Here is a 26,405-nt window from a genome sequence, read left to right on the forward strand (position 1 = left end):
TGGGGACCTCCCGAGACTGCCAGGACTTTTGGAATATAATAGAGAGCAGTTTAGTGACCTCCTCTGCCAGTTCCCTCAGCACCTGGCGGTGTATCACATCAGGCCCCATGGACTTGAACATTTTCAGGTTCTTCAGGTAGCCATGAACTTGATCTTTACTCACCATGGGCAGTTCCTTCTTCCAGTCCCTGCCATTACCTTCCATGACCCTGGGAGTGTGGCTGGAGCCCTTGCCAGTGAAGACTGAGGTAAAGAAGTCATTGAGAACCTCAGCCTTCTCCATGTCACTTGTCACCAGCTCCCCTGTTTCCTTTCTGAGGGGGCCCACACCTTCCCTGGGCTTCTTTTTACCATTAATACACCTATAGACATTTTTGCTCTGCCCCTGGATCTCCCTGGCTAGATTGAATTCTAACTGAGCTTTACCTTTTCTAAGCAGGTCTCTTGCTGCTCAGGCAGCTTCCTTACCTGCCCCCATTCCAGCTGTCCTTTCTTCCACTCCTTGTAGAGTTTCTTTTTGTGTGACAGCATGTTCAGGAGCTCCTTGCCCATCTAGGCAAGTCTCCTAGCATTCTTTCCTGATTTGCTCTTTGTGGGGATGCTTTGCTCCTGGGCACAGAGAAGGTGATCCTTGAACACTGACCAGCTGTCCTGGGCCCCTCTTCCCTCTAGGGCTTTGTCCCATGGTACTTTATCCAGCAGATCCCTGAAGTGATCAAAGTCTGCATGCCTGAAGTCCAGGGCTGTAAGCTTGGGATACATCCTCCAAGCCTGCCCTGAGGATCTTAAACTCTCTTGCTTCATGGTCGCTGCAGCCAAGGTTATCCTTGAGCCTCACATTGGTTACCAGCCCTTCCCTGTTGGTGAGAACAAGGTCCAGCACAGCACTTTTCTAGTTGGTTCCTCTACCATTTGGAGGAGGAAGTTGTCATCTATGCATTCCAGGAACATCCTGGAATGCTGGACCTAACTGTGTTGTTCCTCCAGCAGATGTCAGGGTGGTTGAAATCCCCCATGAGGACCAGGGCCTGTGGAAGGCCTCATCTGCTTAGTTCTGCTGCTCAGGTGTCCTTTAGCAGACATCTCCTTCCCCTCTCTTCCCTTTAATCTTCACCCATATGCTCTCAACCAGTTCATCATCCTTACCCAGCTGGAGTTCCACTGATTGCAGCTGATCACTGATGTAGAGAGCAACACCTCCTCCCCTGGCTGTCCTTCCCAAAGAGCTTGTACCCATCTATCCCTACATTCCAGTCATGGGAATCATCCCACCAAGTGTCAGTAACAGCCACTGTGTCATGGCTTTCCAGCAGCACAGTGCCCTTAATTCACCCTGTTTGTTGCCCCAGATGTGTGCATAGAGGCACTTCAGCTGGGCTGTCCCTGGCACCCTCTGAGGTGAATCCCCCTTGATTCCCTTGAGGTTTCCCAGGGCTTTTTCCTCAGCTTGCCTCAGAGCAACAAGTTGAAAGCCCTTACTCATACTCCATCCCTCCAGGGGATCCCTCCAGGGACATTCCCCTCAGGGGAAAGGTCTGGAGCATACCTTGGTTTCAGCCTGGCCACCCATTTGTACAGGAGACAAACCCTAGCCATAACCTAGTGATGAAAACACTCTCTAAGCCTGAAACAATCTGATCATGGCTCCACCACAAAGCACAATCACTTTGCTGGGAGAGACAATCATCCTACCACATAGGGACTCAAACAGCAATTATTTTAGGAAAATAAGCATAATTCTATGAAGTGCTGGTAAATGCTAAAATGAAGTTCAATTCAGTAAACACTCAGGTAGAGCAAATACTCACAGAATGGGGTAAAAAAGGTGCAAGGGAGTCAAAACTGCAGCCTTCATAAAACAGAAAACAGCTCAAACTGCAGAACTCAGCAGCATCATAAATTGCCAAACCTTTGCCAGGCCCTAGCAGCCTGGGCAGGCAAGAGTCCAGAAAGTGATCAAATGATTATTTAACTGAAATTGAAGAGAATATATAAGTGCTTCTTATTAAGGTAAATGAAGTTTCTTTGGAGCCCCTTGCCTATGGAGACAGACAGAAAGAGTTGGGGCTGTTCAGTCTGGAGAAGAGAAGACTCCAACAAGACCTTCTTGTGGCCTTCCAGGATCTGAAGGGAGCTACAAGAAAGCTGGGGAGGGACTTCTTAGGGCTTCAGGGAGTAATAGGACTGGGGGGGAATGGAGCAAAACTAGAAATGGGGAGATTCAGATTGGATGTTAAAATGGATGAAAAAATTCTTCCGCATGAGGGTGGTGAGACACTGGAACAGGTTGCCCAGGGAGGTGGTGGAAGCCTCATCCCTGGAGGTGTTGAAGGCCAGGCTGGATGTGGCTGTGAGCAACCTGCTGTAGTGTGAGGTGTCCCTGCCCATGCCAGGGCGGTTGGAACTGGATGATCCTTGAGGTCCCTTCCAACCTTGACAATTCTGTGATTCTATATTCCCAAGCTGAACACACATTTTAACTTGAAACAGAGGCAGTGTTTTGTAAAAGTGTTATGCAGATGTGAAGCTGCTTTTATATAACTCACTTTATCAGAGAAACATGTTGCATCATGTTTTTAAAATATCACACAGATAAAAGTATAATCATTGAAGTAACTGCATATTTTGTAGTACAAAGAAGTAATGTCTGCTAACAGACTATTTGTTATCGCATTAGCTTCAAACAAATAAGGAAATAAGGGCTGATTTATTAGTGTGTGCCTCAGGTTGCAAGATGGTAAAATCCACTCACTGTAGTTTAAATAAATATCTAGCAAAAGGAATAGAAAAATTCCAACCAATTTTGTAATTCAGGATGAATAAATGGTAGGACATAAGGTGTTTAGCTTTGTTAAAACAACTGCAGTTTCATAGATCTGCACTATAAAGCAATGCTGACACGCTGAGGGCTGTGTACCATACCCTTCATAAACTACACAGCAGCTGAATCCATTGTACTGCAAAACTCAGCAGCACCTCTGTGCCAGGACCCAGGACACCTAGCCTCCTGCTCTGCTCGTAGTTTTCAGTTCAACTTCTGAACCCACCATTATCACACAATCACAGAATGTTAGGGGCTGGAAGGGACCTCAAAAGCTCATCCAGTCCAACCCCCCTGCCAGAGCAGGATCACCTAGAGCAGGTTACACAGGAACACATCCAAGCAGGTTTTGAGTATCTCCAGAGAGGGAGACTCCACAACCCCCCTGGGCAGCCTCTTCCAGGGCTCTGTCACCCTCACAGGGAAAAAACTTTCCTCATGTTCACATGGAACTTCCTATGCCTCACTTCCACCACTGTCTCTTGTGCTGTCATTGGGCATCACCCAGCAGAGCCTGGCTCCAGCCTCTGGGCACTCCCCCTGCACATCTTTAGCAACAGCAATGAGGTCACATCTCAGGCTCCTCCTCTCCAAGCTCCAGAGCCCTCAGCTCCCTCAGGCTCTCCTCAGAAGGAAGATGTTCCACTCCTTTAATCATCTTTGTGGCCCTGTGCTGGACTCTCTCTAGTAGCTCCCTGTCCCTCTAGAACTGAGGGGCCCAGAACTGGACACAATATTCCAGATGTGGCCTCACCAGGGCAGAGTAGAGGGGAAGGAGAACCTCTCTCCACCTACTCCCCACAGCCCTTCTAATCCTCCCCTTTTGGTGCCTTTGGCCTTCTTGGCCACCAGAGCACATTGCTGGCTCATGGTCAACCTCCCATCCACCAGGACCCCCAGGGCCTTTTCCCTTTCCCTGCCCTCCAACAGCTCAATCCCCAACCTTTACAGAATCTGGCACTTCTAATTGTTATCTCCAACATCCATCCTTAGTAAGCTGTGGACCGTTTGTAGACCGTCCCAGGGCAATGCTGACCTCAGTCAGCTAAAAAAGCTTTCCCCCCTCGTGCCTCAGTGCACCAGGCAAGTTGGAGAAAGACAGGAGAATGACAGAGAAAACAAACCTCATAATGCAGGTACACAAGTATGTCTGCACACATATGCATACATCTGTATATAAATTTGTATTTACATGCATACAGTATACTTAAAATCAGGTCTATACCTGGGATATATATATAATCATAAATGAATGATGGGGTCCTGAGTCCACAGAATCATCAGCTGGTTTGGTTACTGACTCCAAGTTGTGCTCCCAAGCAGATGAAGCGATTTTGGACCAAAGCAGCATACATTGAAACTCACTGATAAGCCAAACCCAGCAGCTGTGGTTTATTCAGTATGTTGCTTGCATTCAAAAAAGTCTCATGAAAATTCTCTGTAAAACTGGATGTCTGTGAAAAGCATCAGGAGAGTGAGTGTGTACCACTGCAGGGTTTAGGGCTAGAGAGCAAACGAAATGGAGCATAAAAAAGCATCAGATACTCTCAATCACATGCAGTACTAAGATCACATTAAAGAGTACTTAAGGGATTTAATAAATCAATTTTAAAATAGCTTCAGCTTTTTTCAGAGATGGCAAATAGATTAACAGAGTATTTATTTCAAGTGGTATAGCTAAGGCCCTACAACACTAAATGTAGATATTCCTCACAGTAAGGATGTGTTTTAGTAGTTGAAACACATCTACAGTCAACACAGAGCAGATTAGACCAAAGAAGACATTCCCAATGAAATACAAGACTGTCAACATATTCCTTCAGGATTCCAGAGGTGTTTTGGAATGACACAGATCAACCACAGATAAACAAAGAGCAACTCCCAACTATGTATTTGTATCTCCTTTTTCATTCCTTCCCAATAATATTCTCCCATAAATTCCATGGTATTACAGCATCTTAGATTTCACCTTTAATGGATGTTTCTGTGAAACAGTAATCCTTTTGGAAGTACTAGCAGGTTATTGCTCTATTAATCTGCAAAATTAAAATGTTGACGTTCTAGAACCTGTAGAAGTTTCAAACTGATGTTTCTTTACACTATGTTACTAAGAAAAAAAAAATTCTGCAGGAGAGATGTAACCCCCCAAAGAAAAGCACTGACAAAGTCTTTTAAAAAAGCAGTAAGAAGTCATGAGTCTAAATTAAAAAATTAATTAAAAACTTTAGGATGAGATTTCTTAACCCAAGTCATTAGCTCTGCTAATATTTGCAATATATCATGGATATTAAGCAGAACACATTTTCATTTGAGTGTAAAAGTTTGGGACTTTCCTCATATGACCTTCCTGACATACTGCCAAGGCTCAGCTCTTGTTGACATTTAATCTGAACATAATCCCTGAAATCTCTCTGCGATTGCTGGGTTGTATGGGAAAGATTCTGCAACAACGTACATGGAATGGTGCTATGAATTTTATTTTCAGCTCGTGGCTGCTCCTCTTTCTTTCCAGCTGTTGCAAATTATTTGCTTGAATCAAAACAAATTGTATATACCTTTTACTTGTTGCAGAACAATATTGTACCTACAAAGAAAACAAATCCAAAACTTCTTATTTCAATTGTTTTTCTGCAGTTGGCTATCGTATTTTTAAGGCAGCAGACTCAAGAAACAAATAAAATTCCATAACTGATGAAAACTCATGAGCTGCAGTGGCTCAGAAAAACACCCATCAACTCTAAAAAGGAGCAAGACCACATCGCAGCAGAGAGGGATCAGGGTTTCAGCCAAGGGTGCTTGCACCCAGCTGTGATCATCTGAATGAGCCTTTACAAAACCCACACACACTTAGAGAGTTTGTTCTTTATCAAAGATGCTTTCAATCTCTCAAGCCAATTGCCTTTTTATTAGGAACACCAAAAAATCACAATGTCCAAGGTATCCACATCTGTGATTTCTGGTGCTTCACAGTATCACTGAACATTGGAAGGGACCTCCAGAGATCATCAGGTCCAACCCCCCTGCCAGAGCAGCATCACCCAGAGGAGCCTGCACAGGAATGCATCCAGGTGGGGTTTGAATGTGTCCAGAGAAGGAAACTTCACAGCCTCTCTGGGCAGCCTTGTGCAATGGTAGAGAATGAATGCCTAAACAACACTAACCAACCTGAGGTAACACTGCAACTTGTCCTGTGGAAAGTGTGAAAAAGCTCCCAAATCCCTGCAACAGGAGGAGTGTGCATCTGCTGTATCTCTCGTTTTCTGTGTGCTCAGGATTCCCCAAGTATTTTCCCACTGCATTCAGGAAGGGCCTGGGTAGGCAAAGCAGCATTAACTTTTGTTTTGCTAATGGAGGTCCTAAAAGCAGTAAATGGTACAGCAGAACCGGCCCCAGTGTGGGATGGAGAGTCTTACCCATTGACCTGCATACTTAGTTCAGCAACTATTTAAGTGTCATTACAGTTCACTGCTCTGCCTGCATTTGCTGTGGCCCAGTTTCTGCCTGAACCAGAGACTGCCTCTTACTGAGACTTCTTATTTATCATCCTAACATTTTCCCCTTCCTTTGTAAAGTAAGCAAATAAAGCTAACAAGAAAGATGAATCATTCCTTTCAAAAGATGAACTCAGTTTAAGAAAGTGCAAAAGTATGAGATAGTCATGTTCATTTTTTTATAATTCTCAATTTGCAGCAGAAAGCTTACTTTGTGCAGCAGACTCCTCCCTGTGCATTAGCCTCTTCCCACAAAGACATTTTCAGCAAGCTCCTGAGGACCATAATTCCATGGGAAAAGAGAAGGTGCTCTAAAACATTCATAAAGGTTTGCTTTATTAACTCTAAGCTACTCCTAATGTTCTTCATACGAGTAAAACACATCTCCTATTTCAAAGGTATTCTTTGGAGTTGGGTTGCAGGGGACATGTCAGTTCTCCCTCTGTTCTTTAAGAAAGCTGTGGGGAAAAAGGAGTTACTCCTCCAGTCCTCTGTTTCTTAGAAGAATGCCTTGATCCAACCAACAGCCACTTAAGTCAATGGGGAGCTGTTAATGTTTGGTTTAGGCCATGTAAGAGAATTGAGAAACATGTTTCTAGCCTTCAGCCAGGTACAGAGCCATCACTCGTGAGTGGCTGCTGTAACAAGACCTTTTAAAAGAGTCTTATCTGAGATAATAATCAACGAGCACAACACCTACCCCAAACTATCTCAAAGAGGGGAAAAATCATTGCAGCTTTATCATAAATACTCTTAGGTGTTCTGGTGCCAGCCTGCTGCTGAAGGAATTCACTGATAGGGAAGGGCAAGGTCTGTTTGCAATGTAGTTCTCCCCAGGGAGATGCATTTCAGGGCTCCCAGCCAAAGCCTCCAAAACACCTCCAAGGCAGCTGTTGGGCTAGAGCTGTCCCATCACGCCCTTCCACTGCAGCCAGATTTGCCTATTTTTGCAGCTGGCACCACCAAAGGCTACAAAAATTTGTAGTCAGCACAACCTCTTCCAGATTGCCTATTCAGTCTCTTCAGCTAATAGATACTGAGATCACTGTATGGACTGGCAATAACTGGAAACACAGTTTGTATATGAGGCTCTGCACCTCCCTAAACCTTTTCTTTTCCATAACAGTTTCTGTGTGACTGTGAGTCCAACTGAGGGCTACAAGGATGCTGAAGGGACTGAAGCACTGCCTGATGAGCACAGGCTGAGAGCCCTGGGACTGTTTAGCCTGGAGAAGAGAAGACTGAGAGGAGATTTAATAAATGTCCACAAATATCTGAGGGCTGGGGGTCAAGAGGGAGGGGACAGGCTCTGCTCAGTTGCAGCCTGGGATAGGACAAGGGGCAAGGGATAGAAACTGCAGCACAGGAGGTTCCACTTCAACATGAGGAGGAACTTGTTCACTGTGAGGGTCCCAGAGCACTGGAACAGGCTACCCAGAGAGGTTGTGGAGTCTCCTTCTCTGGAGCCTTTCCAGCCCCATCTGGATGCATTCCTGTGTGACCTGTGCTGGATTCTCTGGTCCTGCTCTAGCAGGGGATTGGACTCAATGATCTCTGGAGGTCCCTTCCAACTCCTAACATTTTGTGAGCCTGTGATCCTATTACCATCATGGCTCTCACTAGTGTCAATAAACTGCCCAAAAAACCAGCTTGTAAAGGCATCATTTCACCCAGCACCGACACAACACCACCTTTTGGGCTGAGTGTTTCCAATCCTGACAACAACAGCACTGTGCACAGAGTGTGATGATGAAGGGAAGCCAGATTGGTTAGTCCAGTGACTCAGCAGTGGCTTCTTCCTTTGCTGCTCCACAGCAACAGAACTGGCTTAGGAGCTTATAGCTTGATGCTAAATAGATGTTCACTGCGCAGCCAATCCTATCATTTTGAAGTCAAAAAACCAAGTCTGCGCTGCCTACAGGTACTGCTGATATCCATCCTGCCAGTGTATCACAGACTACCTAAAGGAAAAAACTACTGCCAACAGAGAGACAGGAAGACCATCATTTTAATAACATCTCCATTTGCTACCAAAAACTCAGAGAACAAAAAACAAAGTCAGAAAGAGAGCAATTTAGGATGATGAAGAATATTGCATATCTAGGTATACCAGATACATAAATTTGTGGCAGAACACACTCAGCCAAGGCATCAGCAGTGCTAAGAAGTTCTATGACTGCTTCCAGCAGAAAAGTGCAAAGGGTGTCACAAACCAGAGGCAAGCAAACACTACCTGTTCTCGAGTGTTATAAATGAAGCATGAAGAGTGAACTATAGGTCTGAAGATTAAAAATAAAATAAAATAATATATATCTACATACCTACATGTGTGCAAGCAAAATTATGACCTGTACATGTAATTACCATGGCCCTGTGTGATAAGTAAATATATACATACCAGAAGAGTAATTATTTCTCTAACTTGCTGTTGTGAGCCTGGATTTGTGAGCTACTGTGCTTCCAAATGAGCTGCACAATGGAAGACCACTCTCTAGAAAGCCCCCTCAGGCTCACAGGGATTGCTTATGTTGTGTTGCTAGTTTGATGTAAAACCTGAGGTGTGCCCATAACCTGACTCTTGATCAAAGAGAAAAGATCTTAGTGCTGTGGACGTAGTGTTGTAAGCCTGAGCAGATGGCCCATGGGGAGGAGGAGGAGGTGGCTTGATACTGTTGTGAGTAACAGTGCTAGCAATGCAGATGGGAAGGAAAATCAGCACCCTCCTCAAATAGGAAGCCAAGAGAGACTGGTCTGTACAAAATGCAGCAGGATTCAGAGGCTCAGGGGGAAATAGCACAGCCAGATCAAATCCACATCTCTACACTCTTTTCCCTGGCAAAACACAGTTCCCTTTCCAAGAACACTTGCTGAGAACAATCCCTCTCCCACGCCATCCTGCCGCAAGTGTCACCTGGGAGAGTGATAGTTGGCACAGGCCGAAACCACGTCATGGAATGTGCTAGAAATTAAACAACGTGTACAACCATAAAATACTGCTCCTGGCCCTGACTGATTTTCCAATGCACTCAAGGCAATGGGGAAGCAAAGTGGAAGTGCAGTCTTTCAAGCCCATCACTCCAGATACAACACAAGCATCAGAAGAAACAAGGTGGCATACCAGGACTAAAGACTCAGACTCCAAAGTTTAGTCACAGAATCACAGAAACATTCAGGTTGGAAAAGAGCCTCAGGATCACCAAGTCCAACCCAGAACCCTACTCTACAAGGTTCACCCCTAAACCACATCCCCAAGCACCACATCCTTTAAACACATCCAGGCTTGGGGACTCCACCACCTCCCTGGGCAGCACATTCCAATCCCTGACCACTCTTGCCAGGAAAAAATGTTTCCTACTGTCCAGTCTAAACCTACCCAGTGGCAGCTTGAGGCCATTCCCTCTTCTTCTATCACTAATTCCCAGCAGTAGCCTCACCACAACCTCCTTTCAGGGAGTTGTAGGCAGCAATGAGGTCTCCCCTCAGCCTCCTCTGTTTCACACTAACCAGCCCCAGCTCCTTCAGTCTCTCTTCATCAGATTTCTTCTCCAGGCCCTTCACAGCTTCCTTGCCCTCCTCTGCTCTGGCTCCAGCACCTCCACATCTCTCTTGTGGAGGTGCCCAAAACTGGACACAATACTCAAGGTGTGGCCTCCCCAGAGCTAAGTAGCCACAAAACGATCACATTAGCCCGACAAGGAAGCCAGATGCACAAATAACTTCTAAATAAAAAGTAAAATATTTCTGTGAAAATGAAAAGGCCAAGAATGAGTGCTCCAGTAGATACCAGGCTGCTGGCAAAGGCAAGCTGTGAAATGATGCTTTCCAACATTCAGTTTAAGAAGACAAACATTGTTTCACAAATTCACTGCAGCCTTGCTTATTTTTCAAGCTCCTTAACTCATGCCAGAGGGCTTGCACTTTCTGAACACCCTGTTCTGTTGGCTCCACTGCTACTCTAAGCTCTCAGTGTTAAATGTCTTTATTTTAGAGCCCCATTTTCTATCACTTTATTCCAAACTCCTCACTCTGTAGACTTTGTATTTTACCTCTGGGTAACAGTGAAGACAAGCAGATTAATGAGGAGTCTGAGAAGCACATTAAGTTACACCTATTTTAAGAGCCTTCCACAGTAAGCATCCCAAGGCAGTGTATAAAAATAAAACTACCCAAATTGCATTTAAAACTAACAAAAAGCTTGCAGACACTGGTGTGCCTTGAAGCATGAACAAAGATTGATGATTAAATGATTCAGCAGTTCCCCACATGAACACAGACCATTTTACCTCTCATTGCCTGGATGCATGACCAATCTGCTCAGATGTAAAACCAAGGCATCTCCACGACGGCCCACTGGCAGGAAAAACATTCCCCCCTGAGGAGGGCAGGAACACAGCAAGCAGGTGACTATTTCAGGGCCTTCCTAACTGACTAATGGCAATGCCTTCTGCACCTCTCAAAGTCACCTGCAGAACTGCTCCTTTTTTCGCCTCCACAGCTGCAAGAACTTCAAGGTACTGGTGGTCTCAAGGGAGCAGCTACACCAGCAAAAGGCTTGGGGAAGAGACAGGAATGACTTGTGTTCCCCAGATCCACTGCTCTTGGGACCTCACCAACACTGCAAGAATCATATGCAAACACTTGGCCTGGCTGATGTGTGCACTGGGCCCAACTCATCCATATATACAGATATGCCTCTTGGCTGCTTGGGTGGCCTGGGAGAAGGCATCTCTCTTCTTGTGAAAGGGACCTGCTGCTGCCACCCAAGTGGCTTGTTGTTCTCGTTGATGTGGACACAAAAGCAGTCCAATTGCTTCCTGCCCCTCTGCCATAACACTTCCTGTCTTATTTCCTTCCTCTGTCCTTCCCATGAAAGCATTTCAGGCTGAGACCCGAGCATGCAGTCAGAGAGACAGGGAAACAACTGTGACCTCATTTTCCTTAATTAACTGCATTTACACTGCCCAGTCACAGTGCTCTCACAGCCATGGGGCACAGCAGATGCTCCTGCAGACCCTGAAGATTGCAGAAGACACTTTCAAAGCACCCCAGTAAGGGTTGACTGGCACATGGTCTCATGGTCACTCAGGAGCTGCTGCTGGCTCCTCTTGACGTACCTGTGCCATGAGACTGCAGAGCAGAGCTACAGGAAGCAGATACAGTCCTGCTGTGCTCCAGGACTCCAGGTCCTTCCATACAGTCCCCTTCTAGGAGCACTCCAGCACAGATCCTCACTGCCACCCACTAGACTGGCCATGCCGTTGACCATATAAAAGAGAAAAAAAGATTTAAAGCAGAAATGGTAAGCTGACGGTAGGCTGTGGCTCTAACAGGGAAGTCAAGCAAAGGCCCATGGACCATCAAAGCTTATTTCTGCTCACACTACTTTGTGTGCAGCTGAAGTGATCACCAGCACTGGCACATTCTGGAATCTGTGGAATTAGACAAAAATACTTATATTAATGTTGCGGCTGCCAAGACAGTGACATTAGTGAAGAATACTGACTCAAACCCAGAGCTACACACTCATGAAAGGGAGGTAGAGTAACATCAACACGAGCAGAACCAGACCTCCCAAACAATGCTGGAAGCACATTTTGAAACTGACTGAAGAATATGAAAGTGAACTCAACTGAACAGGCAAAGCTGGGAGGAAATGTGTTTCACTTCACACTGATACTTCAGTAAAGAAGGCCTAGACAGATGAGACTTCCAAGCTCACACTGCTCAAGTAAAGAGCACTAACCTCACCATCTGGCTTAAAAATCACTTGGATTCCAGAGTGGCCAACAGAAAAGCAGGGAAACTATTTCAAGTAAGCATCACTAAAAATAAACCAGGAGATGCAAGGAGAAGAAAAGAGAAAGTGGTCAGTGATGAATACAGTACTGAGATTCCAGTATTTTTATTTTTAAGGATATTTATATTTTGAAAGGTTCCCTTTGAGACACTGAGAGGCTTCCACATTCACTGGTCTGGTATTTACTCAACTACAGAATATTTACAGAAACAAGTAAAGGCCAACAGAAATAAATTTTTAAAAAGACATTAAAAGGAATTTGTGTCACAATTCAGGATTATCATTGTTATCACCTCACATTCCAGTTCAACCACACATAAACAAAACATTTCCCAGCATGACACTGATACACGTTTTGAATACTCTCCATGCTCAAGCAACACAGGGCACAGTGAAAAAACCTAAAGCAAGGGTTTGACATGGTATGATAGAACTTCTGCCTGGAGATAAGCCCTTTCAGATGAAGTTGCTGTGTGGGCTTGATTTCCCAAAGAGCTGAACACCTCTTGTCATTCAGGCCAGCAGCACATCACCTGTGATGGCCCAGCCATGAAGAACATACACAACATCAGCTCAGACAGAGTGAATCTAAAGGGCAGAACTGAAGAGTAAAGGAGCTGTGGGAGTGGAATGACTGGTGAAGGACTGATGGTAACCTGGAGAAGAACCACTGAAATACGCTTCTCAGACCTTCCCAAAAACATTGCATTTGGCTCATCAGAAGCTAAGCCTTCTTGTACATCTCCTAAGCCCCTCACAACAACATTTGGTTAAGAACACACAATATTCATGAATCTCTTTAAGAAGTGTCAATTAAGATGCAGGCTGCTTCCCCAGTAACATCGATGATCAGAGGCAAGTGATTGCTTTCTGCTATTAGTTTTATTCCTGTTCCAACACCACCTAGCTCCACTAGCTAGCTTTCAGCTCTAGCAGTCCTTTCCCTCAAGTATTTACCCAGAACTATCTCACCATTCCTCAGATTTCACTTTGCTAACCTGTGCTGCTAAGACACAGGCTTTCAAACCCCATTTTCCTTCTGTACCTGTTCTAGTTTAAATGGTTCTGGAATTCAAAACCCAGAATTACAGGACCACAGAATCACAGAATGGTAGGGGTTGGGAGGGACCTCTGGAGATCATTGAGCCAAACCCCACCAGCTAATACAGGAACACCTAGACCGGGTTGCACAGGTGAGGTTTGAAAGTCTCCAGAGAAAGACTCCACAACCTCTCTGGGCAGCCTGTTCTGGAACTTCATCACCCTCAAAGTTGTGTACAGTGCAACATGTGAAATTTCATTTCCTACAATAACTTCCTACAATAACTTCCTACAAAAAAATTTCCATGCCTCCACCACCTTTACATTACCTAGACCCATATTTACCTTTCCAGAGGCCACATTACTTACATATTGAAGCCTGGAGATTTGCCTTGTTTGGAAACAAGTTTCAAGTACCTTTGACAGTATTTTCTCTACTTTTAAATGTCTAAGGCTTTTAAATCCAGCCAACTGAACTACCTACCAACATCACTACCTTATTTCCTTAATTTCACAGCCTGCTCTTCTGTGAGAGAAGTGTGCTATTTCTAGATCCATGTTCGCTTATGCTCATATTAAATTTAAATGGAAAAAAGTAAATGCATGCTTTATCTTAAGCTTATTTTGTATAACCAACTGTTCTGTAATGTCCTCATCCTACATCAAAATGAAACTTGTGAGAGCACATCAGTGTCTTAAAATGAGGTTACTGAACAGAGGAGAAATCATATTCACTGCCTGTCACAGCTTATACCCAATCACAGAGAATCACAGAATCATTCAGGTTGGAAAAGAGTCTTCCTCAGAATCACCAAGTCCAACCCAGAACCCTACTCTACAAGGCTCACCCCTAAACCATAGCTCCAAGCACCACAGCCTTTACACATATCCACGCTTGGGGACTCCACCACCTCCCTGGGCAGCACATTCCAATCCCTCACCACTCTTGCCAGGAAAAAATGTTTCCTACTGTCCAGTCCAAACCTACCCAGTGGCAGCTTGAGGCCATTCCCTCTTATTCTATCACTAATTACCTGGGAGAAGAGACCAGCAGCAGCCTCTCCACAACCTCCTTTCAGGGAGTTGTAGGCAGCAATGAGGTCTCTCCTCAGCCTCCTCTGTTTCACACTAACCAGCCCCAGCTCCTTCAGTTGCTCTTCATCAGATTTCTTCTCCAGGCCCTTCACAGCTTCCTTGCCCTCCTCTGCCCTGGCTCCAGCACCTCCACATCTCTCTTGCATTCAGCTGCCCAAAACTGGACACCAACACTCCAGGTGTGGCCTCCCCAGAGCTGAGTCCCAGGGGACAATCCCCTCCCTGCTCCTGCTGGACACAGCATTGCTGATCCCAGCCAGGATGCCTTTGGCTTTCTTGGCCACCTGGGCACACTGCTGGCTCCTCTTCAGCTGCTTGGCCATTAGCACTCCCAGGTCCCTTTCTGCCAGCAGCTTTCCAGCCACACTGCCCCAAGATAGTCAATGTCCTAAGTTTCCAAGGGATCGAATCCTGTGAGCCATTTACAGCTATATTTCTACACGCAGAATAAACATGGCCAAGACTGTTGAGGCCATCTGGCACAGGAAGGTGCCCTGCACTTTCCTTCTCAGAGATCAAAATAATTCTATTGATACCACACCAGCCACAGCATTTAGGAGACTTTTCTCCAGTTTGACAAATTAATCTTTGTTTTGTTCCAACAGGAATGCTGAAATTTTTGTATCAAGTTTCATCTGCAGTACTGTTTTCAGCTTTATGTCTGTATGATGCTCCTTTGCTCCTGGAAAACAAAACTATTGCTCTTTCCCCTAGAGGTAATCTCTGTGTCTTTCCAACCAAAGCAAAGGAATCTTCAGACACACACATCTCTGACTTCCTCACACTGCTAGGAATCACAAGTCTTCATGGGTTTGGGATGGCTTGTTTGTTTGGTTGGTTGGTGGTTGGTTGGTGGTTGGTTGGATGGCTGATCTTGGTTCTGGTTTTTGTTTGTTTGGTGTTTTTTGTTATTGTTGTTGGGTTTGTTTGTTTATTTTTCCCTGCCCAACTATCTTCTATTTTCTCTCCCCAGATCTTTAATCACTTCCTCTCTTGCCTCGTCTCTAGTTATCTCCATCCTATCTTTCTCTCTTCTGGTGACTCTTCTTCTTAGGTATCTTCTGTTTCCTTCTTTTGCCTCCTGACCTCTCCATCACAACAAATCAGTCTTTCACTTGATTTCTCCACCACCAGTTAGTGACAGCCTCCTTGCTATGGTTATAGCCACATCCATCTGTGGTCAGCTTCCTCAAGGACTTCTCCCTTCCAGACACTATTTTTGTATAGAGCTGTGCATTCAAATCACCTCAACTCATTCTTCTCTTCCTTCATGTCCTCAGCTCCCCACCCCTAGCTGCATCTACTTGGATATTCTCTCCCCTGACTTCAGTCAGGTGACATTTCTGTGTAAGCAGAACATCCTATCAGGCAACACTGAAGAAAGTAAATCTCCTCCTGTTTCTCCATCCAAATCTCAGTGTCTTCTCTAGTATCTGTAATCCAGTGCTGCACCACTAACCATTCTTTCCTGTCTCAGTCTTAAAAAAAAAATAAACAGTGCAGACAAACCCTGTCCAGGCTCCACTTTTATTAAATGTTAGCTTCCTCTGGCCACTGACTTTTTAAAATTTTGGCCACATCTGAAAGGCTATTATCTGCCCAGCCTAAACTAAACTCTCTTAGGTGAAAGGTTTCCGTGGTGACCAAAGGCAGAAAATCTCCTTCACATCCTCTCTATCTACAAGAAGTTTAATTCACAGACAATTGCAAGTAAGTCCTGCAAACACCAATGAAATGAATAGAAGGAAGAGTAAGTACAATGTAGGGAAAGAATTCTTGTACAGGAAGCTTTGCTGCCACTAAAAAATGAAACCCTACCTAAACAAAAGAAAATTAAAGAACTTCCAATAGGAATTTAAAGTCATAGATGGATAAGCTCAATTCAAACACTCTTCTGATAAGAGGCTAGGTACTAAGAGGTAACTCCTCAGGTTTGTGAAATAGGGTAGGGAGGGGAAAAAGTTTACATGAACCTCACCTATAGAACATAATAACTGAAGTGTTCTGCAAAATTGAAAATGGTTGCAGAAGCATGTGGCTAATAAGAAAATACAGTTTAAGGATTCAAGAAGGATATCTTTTGTCAAATCAAAGTATTGACTCCAATCCTTGATTACTCTCCTCATGGTGTGAAACCATATTATAGAGTTGGATGATGCAATCTAAACTGCACTTAATTGGTGTCTTCCTTGGAACAATAGATTTTCTAGGACAAGTAAGAAATCTTTAAAAGACATGTGGGTATGTAAGAAAAGGGTAGAAAGCAGAGTATCATCTGAACTTTTCTGTTATACAATAAAAACAGCATTTGCTTTTGAGAATTGGGAATTTACCAGTCTTACTTTCAGTGCAAGGCTTTCCTGCACATCCATGTGAGCAAGAAAGGACAAGCAATGAACTGCAGGAAAATTTTGTGCTCTTCAGGCTTTATCTCCAGAACTTAAAATCTAGCAATGCTGCTAAGTAAGCAAGATACACTGAGGCACAGAGAAAGAATACGTTGATTACTTTAACAAAATCAAGTATTGAGGCATCAAATGAAATTGTCAATAGCTGGGAGGACTTTCAAAGACACAAAAAATATTAAAAAAAAAAAAAAAAGATGTTCAAAAGATATTCAAGGCTGGCCTAAGCAATCTAATTGCTCCTGTAAATCTACAGCTCCTGAAAGCTATGAAGCCTCCTTCCCTGCTAGAGATTTTGGAACATGTATCCACTATAAATACTATACTAATTATAATTAATTACATTAATTTTCTCTCATAATTTCTGCAGTGATTTTCCTAACTTGAAGTAGGTCAAGAATACATACAGCAAGTATTCCCTCTGCTAGGTCACTGAAGAATGCTGCTGCACCTGGGCTACTGACTTTGGCAGACCTCTGCCTAAAACTGAGTTAGGACTTAAGTGAAAATGAGTTTGAAGGTTGTTTTGGTTTGGATTTTTTATTTGGTGGTTTGGCTTCTTTTTGTTTGTTGTGGTTGATGGTGGGGTTTTGTTTGTGTTTTTTGTTTTCTTTTCTTTCAACTCATCATAAAACCACCACAAAGTCTGAAGCTGCTAGACATTTCTTGCCAGAAAGCATCCCTGGAACTCCAGCTGTGGATCATCACCAGTCAGGTTGGCAGTACAGGGAGCCTCACCTGAACTAGTTGCAGAAAACCTATTAACACATTTCTGGGAAATCACATCTATCTGTGGCCTCTGTTACAACATACAATGTGGAGATTCCTCCACAGACTAAAGCAAAAAAATCCAAGAATTATTTAGCTGGCTTTAAATTAGGGTCATTCCTTCCCTCAATGACACAGATCAAGGACTAGTCCCTGACTAACCAGTGCTGCCATGAATACTTTTAGAATCACAGAATGTTAGGGGCTGGAGGGGACCTCCAAAGCTCATCCAGTCCAACCCCCCTGCCAGAGCAGGATCACCTAGAGCACAGGAACACATCCAGCTGTGTTTTGAGTATTTCCAGACAAGGAGACTCCACAACCTCTCTGGGCAGCCTGTTCCAGTGCTCTGGGATCCTCACAGTAAAGAAGTTCTTCCTTGTATTGAGGTGGAACCTCCTGTGCTGCAGCTTACATCCATTGCTCCTTGTCCTATCCCAGGGTGCAAGTGAGCAGAGCCTGCCCCTCCCTCTTGACACCCTAGCCCTCAGATATTGATAGACATTTATTAGATCCCCTCTCAGTCTTCTCCTCTCCAGACTAAACAGCCCCAGGGCTCTCAACCTCTCCTCACCAGGCAGTGCTCCAGTCCCCTAATCATCCTCTTAGTCCTCTGGTGGACCCTCTCCAGCAAGTCTCTGTCCCTCCTAAACTGGGGAGCCCAAAACTGAACACAGCACTCAAGATGAGGTCTCACCAGGGCATAATAGAGGGGGAGGAGAACCTTCCTGGATCTGCTGGACACACTCCTCTGAATGCACCCCAGGACCCCATTGGCCTTCTTGGCCACCAGGGCACATTGCTGTCCCATGCAGAACTTGTTGTTCACCAGCACTCTCAGGTCCTTCTCCACAGGGCTGCTCTCCAGCAGGTCACTTCCCAATCTGTACTGATGTAGTTTATTCTTCCTCCCCAGATGCAGGACTCTGAATGTGTCCTTGTTGAACCTCATTTGGTTCCTCTGTGCCCAGCTACAGTACAGGAGGTTCCACCTTAACATGAGGAGGAACTTCTTCACTGTGAGCATCACATAGCACTGGAACAGGCTACCCAGAAAGATTGCAGAGTCTCCTTCTCTGGAGGCTTTCTAGACCCATCTGAATGCATTCCTCTGTAACCTGCACTAGATTCTATGGTCCTGCTTTAGCAGGGGGGGCAGACTCAATGATCTCCAGAGGTCCCTTCCAACCCCTAACATCTGTGATCCTGTGATTCTCCTCTCTAAGTTACAGACCTCCAGCTCCCTCAGGCTTTCCCCTCGTAAAGATGATATTCCACTCCCTTCAGCATCTCTGTGGCTCTGGACTCTTTCAAGCAGTTCCCTAAGGTCCTTCTTGAACTGAGGGGCCCAGAACTGGACACAATATTCCAGATGTGGCCTCACCAGAGCAGAGTAGAGGGGGAGGAGAACCTCTCTCCACCTACTCCCCACAGCCCTTCCAATCCACCCCAGGATGCCTTTGGCCTTCTTGGCCACCAGAGCACATTGCTGGCTCATGGTCAACCTCCCATCCACCAGGACCCCCAGGGCCTTTTCCCCTTCACTGCTCTCCAACAGCTCAGTCCCCAACCTCTCCTGCTCCATGAGGTTGTTCTTTCCCAGGTGCAAGACTCTCCCCTTGCCCTTGTTCTATTTCATTCCATTTCTCCCTGCCCAACTCTCAGCCTGTCTCAGTCTCACTGAATGGCAGCACAACCCTCCTGTGTCAGCCACTCCTCCCAGTTTGGTGTCATCAGCAAACTTGCTGACAGTGCTCTCTGTGCCCTCATCCAGGTCAGTGATTAATATATTGAATAGAACTGGTGCCAGTACTGACCCCTGAGGGACTCCACTAGATAGAGTCTCCAACTAGACTAGAAAGATGTATTACAGTAAAATGAAAAAGAATATACATCAGAATAAAATCCTACACCATTAATTGAATACTTAATGTAAAATTTATGGAGATAAAACAAAGTACAAGTCATTTACAACTCCTTCTAAAGCTAGAAACCTTCCTCTAATTCCCAGTGTTTCTTTGCCTTGCTTTTTAGACTAATTCTTTGCCAGACCTGTATAATTGTTTATGCCTCATCTAACCTTAAGTGGAAGTTGAAATTCAACCAAAAATTATGCATATACCTGCTGCTGATTTGTACTTGCAAAATACAATCCAAATGTTTGATGTGATCCTGTTTAAGAAGTTCCCAGTGGATGTATTTCAAGTAATGGATTAAATGTCAATAGGATCAGATTTCCTGAGAGCCAATCATGAAGGGCTAGGAAACTCATGTAAAGGAATTTTCAAACAAGATTCCAAAGATAAATCCTTCTGTTCTGAAAAATATTCAAAGACAGGGAAACGTGACTGACTGGTTAAGTATTCAATTATTTGCTGAACATTTACTTCAAGGAAAAGCACTTTTCCTACCAGTGGCAGAATTTCATTACATGGGATACAGAGAACAGCAGAAAAAAGAATCCATTGTGAAAGGTCTCTTTCACCTTTCTAATCAAAGTGGATGGCCTAGAATATGTCAGCTGGACAAACCCAAATACAAAAATAAAGATGATTAAAGATAGTGTATCTTCACCTAGCAATTGGTAACTAAGTGTTCCAGCCAGAGAAAACAGTGGGAAAGCTACTGGAGAAGTTTTCCTTTGGCTCAGAGAACAGATGAGCAAGAGTTCTCCTAAGGCACTGCTCACAAAGCCAAAAGTTGTTAAATGCAGCAGCAGCAGCTAGAGCAAGTTACAACACAGTCTGCCCCAGCCCATGGGAATGGAGCCAAGCTGCTCTCCAAGAGAGGAGAGCAGACATACCTGATAGTTCTGTCCCAAGTCTGAACCAGATGCAGGGAGCTGTCCCAGGCAAGTCAGAGTACAGAGCAGAATTCTGCTGGCACAGTGCTCCCCTCCAGCAGCACAGGTTTCATCACGGCACTCTCCAGTGTTCATTCAATCAAGGTTTCAACTCCCGAGGACCAGGAAAGCTCTCTTGGGAAAATTATGCCACTTGCTGTCCTTTCCAGTCCAGTAAGTCACACATCCCCTGCTGTGCATTCTTTCTCACTTAATCTAATTGTTCTTGGCCATCTAATTTCTTAACCATACTGATTTTACTTTACCATCCCAGCCTTTTGATCAAACCATTCTTACAGCAACGCTTTCTCCATGCCCTTCTACATTAAACATCTCTCTTCATCTGTGCTCACACATTTCTTCAGGTTCATGGTTCATTTTCCTTTCTCTTCTCAGAATTTCAGTTAAACCACACAAAACAATGCATAAAAACTAGAGGGCAGTTAGAAAGGTTGCTGGAGTGAAAAACAGGCTGGAATTGTGGATGCTTTCTGGTCAGCTGTGCTGCCCTAGCTCACTGCATAAGCATGAGCATAAAATCATTCTGCAGATCCAAATCACTCCTATTTGTGCAATTTCCACTTAATTTAAGAATTAGCTGGAGCAAACTCTGCTGGCATTCTAAGGAAGGCAGAAAAAGTTATGAGGAACTCAAAGGGTTTGATACAAAGAGTGTGGTACTGTTCCAACTGACCCGTTTTTAGGATCCCACGAGAACAAGGAATCACCGCAGAGGGTATCAGGGAGTGATAGGACTCGGGGGGAATGGAGCAAAACTAGAAGTGGGGAGATTCAGATTGGATGTTAGGAAGAAAGTCTTCCCCATGAGGGTGGTGAGACACTGGAAGAGGTTGCCCAGGGAGGTGGTGGAAGCTTCATCCCTGGAGGTTTTTAAGGCCAGGCTGGATGTGGCTCTGGGCAACCTGATGTGGTGTGAGGTGTCCCTGCCTATGGCAGGTGGGTTGGAACTGGATAATCCTTGAGGTCTCTTCCAACCCTGACAATTATATATATATATATATATATATACACACACACATGTATATATATATATTTATATATAGGAAGGGGGAGGCTTTGGCTAGTGTTCTGTAGCAGGGCACAATAATTTGAAATATTCTTTAATAAACAGGACCCCTCAGGGCTGAAATAGAGAAGATATGTGCAAAATGGCAAAGGCAGGAAAATTAGACAACCAATCTACCCCTCCACATCCATCTCTCTGATGCCAAGAGATGAACAGAATTTCTGACACAATGCACCCTGCCCAGACAGGAGAGGAGGGGAGCCCACTCCATTCAGTGGCCAGTTCACACAGCCAAATGAAACAGACGTATCCCAATCATGAGCTGTCCCTCCTGCTGAGGGGAACAGATCTGTGTGGCCAACCTGGCAGCTTTTCAGAAGCAGTCTGCTGAAGGTTACTCAAACCAAAAACCAAAACGCTTTTTGGCTACAAATCCCTTTGGTACCAGCCACATGCATGCTGCACCAGCCTGCTGCAGCCAACAGAAGACCTGCTGCCCTGAAACATGTAATGAAGCTCAAGCTGGACTCCGGCAATGAATGCATACGCACAACCTATTTCTTAAAATGTCCTAGTCACCAAAAGCCACATTTCCTTTAATCAGAAGAGAACATTCCCTATGCTCTCATACTCTCACAGCAGCAGAATGTCCCTGAACTGCCACTTTTGGCGAAGTTATGTAACAGAGAGCATAGCACAAGTCACTCCCATCTGAGCAGGCACTGCCAGCACAGTATAAGCAGCACAAGTGTACTTCCTTACACCGAATTCCAACTCAGCATGTGAATTAAAAAAATAACTAAAAAGAGCTATTTATGTCCTGGAAGAGAACAGCAAGTCACCCAGGCAAAGTCAAGGATTTTGCTGCAGGGGTTAGTCAGTAAACAAAGTGCAGGAAACAAGATTCGATAGCTCTTAAATGCAGCAATGCTGAGTTTTTAAAGCAAGTGCAGTTCTTTAATAAAATTAAAAAATGGGGACTAGCAGTGCACTGGAACAGAGCCAAAGGAGCTCCCCAGACCTCAGCACAACTCCTTTTTGTCACCTGGAGTGCCTTTACAGCACTGCCTGAAACGAAAGAAACACCATGGAACCTTCATCAATAACCACAAACCAATTTTGCAGCCTTGTGCACTACTGCCCAGTGGAGCTGTTCCTTCTGTGGTATGAAAGAGTGTTTTCCTCTACATTAAATGACTTACCCAAAAGCTTTTATATGGAGATTTCTGCTTTTACAGCGGAAATTTGATCGCTCAAACACATTTATTAACAGTGACAGCAATTTTCTTCCATGGCACAGCCTCCTCCACTCCTTTTCAGCACTGAAGTATCCGTTAGGAATGACTCATCGGTAGCAAAAACATGTAAGAAAAGACATCCTAAAGTTTGCTTCTAGTCTCCACAGTCAGAATTAAGGCTATTAGGAATCTGTGAAAGCCATAGGTATGCAATATACTTGAGAGTGAGAAACACAGTGCATAAAAAACTTTATACTCAAACCCTCACAACTGTTACTGCACAGCAACCAGCCAAATGTGTCTGACTCATGACTAACCAAGGTCTTCTCTCCTCTCTACCTCAACACAGCTGCAAATCCCTTACCTACTAGCAAGAGTAATTAACCTCCTTTTTTCCAATCTTGTTCCATTATCTTGCCCTTCCTTGTTTTTTTCTCTTTGATATCCCTGAAAACATGTGTAGGCTCCAAGTACAGGGACAAAGACTCAGCCACTTAGGGTTATCAGTCACAGGGGCACTTCTCTTCTCTGTTACAGTTTTCCTATTGTTCTAGTTTAATAATTTTCCCAGTTCGGGTTTAGACTGCCAAGTGTCAATCATATGTACAGGTTAGTCCAGGGAAGGGGAGCAGTAGGGATGGCTGGAGTAGAGGAAGTACAAGTCCCCCAGTTGCCCATCACCTGCCAGCAGGTCAGGTATCAGATATTCTGGAACACAAAATTCTCCCATGTGCCCAGGCTCACCCTCACCCATTTTCTTCTAAGAGTTTTACAGAACAGCAATTTCACCAGCAAAAGAATGCCATGAAAAACTCTCCCGAATAACTTCTTCTGCACACATATGGCCAGCACAATTCTCTGCTATTGTTTCTGTCACACTGCTGTGGAGTTGCACTGCACATTCCTGCTATGGAAGTCCATGAGGATGACATTCTGTGTTCAATTTGATGAATTTTCAATTTGCAAGATTTTACACCACTAAACTCCTGATTAATTTGGACACTAAAATTAATGAGGTTATCCAAAAAGGAGTCAGGGCTATTGTTCAACACAGTATTTTGTGCTGCTTCTAGTATAAAAATACTTTTTTGATCATTGTAATGTATTTCCTATGAAAAGGACCTTTTGCCTCTTACCCAGATAAATACTTTCCTAGAGCTGACAGGTATCCTCCACTTTCTCTCAGTATGCCATACAGCTCCCAGAGCAAACACACAAGTTATTGCTTTTTCAGTTTGGGGGAAAGGAGGTTATTCTATACTAGGAATTCAACATAACTCAAAATTTACCCTGCCCTTTCTATTCATATGGATATTGAATGGCTATAAAAGCTCTTAAGATGATGGAATTATGCTTACTGAGTAACTGAGGAGAATTATGAATTCATTCAGAACGTCAGTTGTATCACAAAAGGGAGTCAATAAACATCATACATAAATATTGCTTTTCACAGAATCACAGAATATATCTGGTTGGATAAGACCTCCAAGCTCATCCAGTCCAACCCTTGACCCAGCACTGAAGGATCAGCACTAAACCAGGTCCCTAAGCACCAGCACCACAGGCTGCTGGAAGACCCTCAGGGATGGTTACTCCACCACTGCCCTGGGCAGACTATTCCAATGTTTGAGAACCCTTTCAGTTTAAAAGTATTTCCTAATGTGCAGTCTAAACCTCCCCTGGTGCAACCTGAAACCATTTCCTCTAGTCCTGTTGCTTGCCATCAAGAAGAAGAGGCTGGGCCCCTCCTTACTCCAACCTCTCTTCAGGGAGCTGTAGAGAGCAATGAGGTCTCCCCTCAGCCTCCTCTTCTCCACCCTGAACACCCCCAGCTCCCTCAGCCCCTCCTCTAGCCCAGGTGCTCCAGGCTCTTCTCCAGCCTCATTGCCCTTCTCTGGACAGGCTCCAGCCCCTCAATATCCTTCCTGCAGTGAGGGGCCCAGAGCTGAACACAGCACTCGAGGTATGGCCTCCCCAGTGCTGAGCAGAGGGGGATGATCCCACCCCTGTCCCTGCTGGCCACCCTGTTTCTGATCCAAGCCAGGATGCCATTGGCTTTCTTGGCCACCTGGGCACTGCTGACTTACGTTCAGTCAATTACCAGTGAACACCCCCAGGTCCCTCTCCAAGTTGCAGCTTTCCAACCACACATCCCCATGTCTGTAGCTCACCACAGAGTTGTTGTAACCCAAGTGGCCTTGACCTGGGACTTGGCCTTGTTGAACCTCATACAATTAGCCTTGGCCCATGGGTCTGACCTGTCTAGATCCTGCTGTAAAGCTTCCCTACCCTCTAGCAGATTGACACAGCCCCCAGCTTGGTGTCATCTGCAGACTTACTGAGGGTGCACTCAATCCCCTCATCCAGATCATTACTAAAGACATTTAAAGAGAACAGGCCCCAGAACTGATCCCTGGGGGACACCTCTAGTGGCTGAGCACCAGCCAGATATAACTCCATTCACTCTTTGGTCCTGGACAGCCAGCCAGTTTTTTATGCCATGCAGAGTGCACTTGTCCAAATCTTGTGCCAGGCTTTGCTAAACTCCAGGTAGACAACATCCATGGCCCTTCCCTCATCCCCTAGGCAGGTCACCTTATTGTAGAAGGAGATCAGAATAGTCAGGCAGGACCTGCCTTTCATAAACCTCCTGCCTGGTCCTGATCCCCTGGTTGTCTTGTGTGTGCCATGTGATGGCACTCAGGTGCCCTGCTCCATAATCTGCCCTGGCACCAAGGATAGCCTGACAGCTCCTTAAGTACCCTTGGGTGAATCCCATCTGGTCCCATGACTTGTGCACAAGAGCAGAAATTGACTTAATAGCAGTCCTGTACAAATGTAGCACACAAAACCTGCAAACTCAGCAGTGCTGTACCCACTGTGTTTCTTCAACGACCTGCTCAAAGACTTTTCAACCTTTCACCACTGAAACAAGAGTGACCTGCTTCAGCTCTGATTCTGGAAATCCTGCAGATGCCTACATCACATAAGAACTTTTGTTGGTGATGTGGATTTAAAAGGCCTGAAGGAACTCATCTGGTCTGACTTCCTGCCTAGCACAGGCCATAATACCTCACACGGCAATTTCTTTGTAAAGCACCAGAACTTGTAACTCTACTAGAAGATACTTCAGAAGGAGATCTAATCTAGATTTAATTACTCCAAGTGATCTACCACATTCCTTTCTAAGCATTTCCAATGTTTAATTACACCTACAGTATTGTATTGCCAACATTAACTCCTCTTGCTTATCATGCTGTGTTTTTGTCTGTTGGAGCCCTACTCTATCTCCCTCCACATATTTTTAGATACAAACCACATCACACCTGAAAACTTTCTTACTCAAGACAAATGGCTTGCCTGCTTGGCAAATCAAAACAGGGATTCCTGAATCCAGCGTGCAGCTGCAGTGGTATTACAGAAAGCTTTTGACTATAGAGACACGAAGAGAAAAGTCAATTCAAGTGTGAAGGGAAGGCACTGAGCAGCTTCTCTAATAAGCTTTTCCAGCTTTTATAGCAGTCATCCACTTGCAAGACCTGGAGATTTGGGATAAACAGCACTGCAATCTCCAGAGTTTCATTTTTAACTTAACTGATAAATTCTAAATCAAACCAGGCCAGTAGTTACTAAATCCTGTAGTTAACTCATAAAGAAGTAGATAGCTGATAGCAGGTGGTTTTCTACTACTCCTGTGTCACAATCACATAAAAATCCTGCTAACAGAATGACCCAGTACTTCTGCAGGCTCTGCCCAGGCAGAAGTCCAGGAGTGAGCAGTAAGTACCCTAAAATACTTCCAGTTGTGACTCTGGGAAACAAAATGAGTAAATTTCCACTACTGCTGTCATGTTATATTACTTAGGCATCTTACTTAGGT

This window comes from Indicator indicator, chromosome 11 (assembly GCF_027791375.1).
Source record: "Indicator indicator isolate 239-I01 chromosome 11, UM_Iind_1.1, whole genome shotgun sequence".
Taxonomy (NCBI): Eukaryota; Metazoa; Chordata; class Aves; order Piciformes; family Indicatoridae; genus Indicator; species Indicator indicator.